This window comes from Adiantum capillus-veneris, chromosome 20 (assembly GCF_014529385.1).
Source record: "Adiantum capillus-veneris isolate H3 chromosome 20, ASM1452938v2, whole genome shotgun sequence".
Lineage (NCBI taxonomy): Eukaryota > Viridiplantae > Streptophyta > Polypodiopsida > Polypodiales > Pteridaceae > Adiantum > Adiantum capillus-veneris.
Genome location: NC_140950.1, coordinates 125374295 through 125377245, shown reverse-complemented (window position 1 = coordinate 125377245; position 2951 = coordinate 125374295). Strand labels below are relative to the sequence as shown.

General features: G+C 40.8%; 2 pseudogenes; both read right to left on the bottom strand.

The window, feature by feature from the left end:
• Window positions 1-240: 240 nt before the first annotated feature.
• On the bottom strand, window positions 241-1594 carry LOC147433207 (selenium-binding protein 1 pseudogene; annotated as a pseudogene).
• On the bottom strand, window positions 1136-1594 carry LOC147433206 (selenium-binding protein 3 pseudogene; annotated as a pseudogene).
• Window positions 1595-2951: the final 1357 nt, after the last annotated feature.

Sequence of the window (2951 nt, the reverse complement as noted above, 5' to 3'; positions counted from 1 at the left end):
CTTGCTAGAGCATTCATGCTCAGCGGCAGCATTCAAGAACAATGAAAGTGTTCTCCTTCCACATCCTCTTAAATTCTCAAAGTTCAGTCGAAGCCACGAGAGTGCATACATGTGACTCAATCTGACACAATACACATGATTGTCTTTGAATTTGATCCTTAGTGTTAAGACAGCGAAACATCTTCATAGTGCCACCTTTCCTTTTAATTTTTCCCATCTGTATCATAGCTCCTCCTCCCATCAACACACTAAGATGGCACATGTGCAGTCTCCATCAGGGTAATGGACCTCGTGCGCAAGAGCTAACCCCTCTGGCTCTTTCCCAAAGTCCACAAAAAATTCATGATTGATGGACAAGCCTCCCTTCTCTGTGTCACAATCAATCTGCAATATATGGGATCCTTGATCAACAAGATCAGGATAAAACTGCTTGTCCCAAGCACTAAACAATGAGTTGAACATATAAAGGCGCTTCTCATCAAGTCTGAGGTGTATCATTTGGGGCCCCCTTGTGATGGATTTCCCTTCACTTTTGGAATATTGGTTTGAGAGAGACTTCCATCCTCCTCAATTTTGAAGACACTGCTCCCTTGGTGGAAGGAACCACCTACCCACAACTTCCGTGTAAGTAATGGATTTTCTGAGTCCTCAATATTGTACTGTCCTCCATGGAGCCAAATCACAAAGTAAAGGTATCTATCATCCAAAGAGATCATACAATCTGTCATAATCCCTTGCATTTTAGGCAGCACCCAGTTCTTTATTTTCAAAGTTGGGATTGTTACGGCAACATGGTGATCCCAAGCTCCATCATCTGCCTCGTAGAACTGAACCATTGTGCTGATCAATGCGCATGCCACATAACTAGCCGCTTTTTTAGGATTATGTAAAAATGTTACTTCTAAGTTATCAATCTTGTATTTCCAAGATCCAAAGTTTGCTTCAAAGTGTCATCTGGCCAGTCATAAACAAAGAGATGGAACCCATATAAGCCATCGGCAATATGTTGGGGGTTGAATCCCTTTATAAAGGCAAAAAGAGCCCCCCATGATGAGCTGATCATTGTTTTATAACGAGGCTGATACCAAAAATCATACCCAAAGTGGGGACTATGTTCTCGTCTCTCCCATCTTCCCTAGACATCAAAATTCGGATTGAGGAGTAAAAACCCAGCTCCCTCAGTATTATTATCCTTGGCATTGAGGCAGGATATCATGATTGTTCCATCCGCTAAACAATGAGATGTATGAGGATATGCCATGCCTATCTTTGTTACGACTTCTTGAGGCTCCACAAATTTATGCAGGATGGGTGCTTTTGGATTCTTAGGAGTATCAACAACATAAACTATGCTTGATATGAGACAAGGAAGAATAAGAAATTAACATTGTACAGAAGCATCCCCATAGCAGGAACTGCATGCATTCTAGTGTGTATGGTGCAATTCATCCTCCAAATGACTGACAGGTAACCTGAAAATGATCTGTGAATAGACATCCACTGCTGCCAAGTAATCAGGTTTTCCCTCCCCAGTACTTGTGTAGACAACAGTGACCGACAGAATCTGCTCACAAGGGCCAGAGATGGCCTCCATTCATACTCCATGAGGTGTCCTGGTTAGAAGCTACATAAGGAAACATCATGCACTTGTTGATATGATATGTACATAGCACATAACATACTAAAGATAAGCAATAATTATAGTATGTACATAGAGCCTATCAGCTAGCATATGTTAGTAGCCACCAGAATCAAAAGGCCACAAAGTGTAGTGTTCACACATATTGCCAAAAAACATAGATTGTCCCTTATCAAACACAAGATGCTTGCAATATGCCCAAGGTCCATGAGGAGAAAATCATGTCATGTCAGCAACGTAGAGAGACGCATCTATTTCTTGAACATGTGTATAAACCATTACCCTCTCACCCAGCATTACTTCCTTATTGGCCTTCATAGTTTCCCTACTTGCATACATGCCAATCTGTGTCTCCTCGGCAAAAGGATGCACCAAACCCCCTATGTCCATATCAGTGATGCTATTTTCTCTAAGCTTATTCTCTGAACCAAGCAAAAGATCTTCAGCAAGAGCATCAACGCTATAAGCTTTCCTCAACACATGCTGCATTTTCTCAACCTCTCTCTGAATTTTCAGATTTCGCAACCTCTCGTGAGCCTTTTGGACATAACTGCTCATATACATGTCATCTTCCATCATGGGTTCATCGAATCCCCAACCATCCTCATCATCAGCAAACCGCATCCATACATTGCATCCAAGAAGAGCCTACAATTGCATGAATGTCAAAACCTTTGCATGCGGGACTATGGTGCCCACAACCGAGTTCAAGAGCTTCCTTATCATATGAAAGAAGTTTCTCATCTATAGACATTACTTCAACGTTATCATCACATGCATCAGCAAGAGCACCATGGATTTTCTTGTAGGTAAATATTCTGCAACATAGCTCAAAGAGGCTGATCCGTTAATTTATAAACTTTTCGTATCTACTTCTATGCATGTATCTTTATTCTCATCAGAGGATTCCACAACAGACTTCCCTCTATTGCATACACAGATTTCAACAGGTCATTTTTGTTTTAAATATTTGATGTCCCTCATGAACGGAGAAAGGTCAAACACCATAGACTCATCGCATGAGAAATATCCATCAGCAAATGCTTCATTAAGTGATACACCATCAAATAAGGTATCAAATGTCAAATCCACACTACTACCTTCAGATTCGCATTCACTACTATATATCCACTCTCAGAATGTTCATCATCAACATTCATCCTGCATGAAACAGTCATACCGCAAGGATCTCTCATTGCATGATTCATAGGAAAATTGCTATCCACATATAAGTCATTTATATCATAAGCAACATATTCAATCCGGCTCCGTACCATTTTCCCAAACTCATCTTGTATAGACTCAAAAGCAA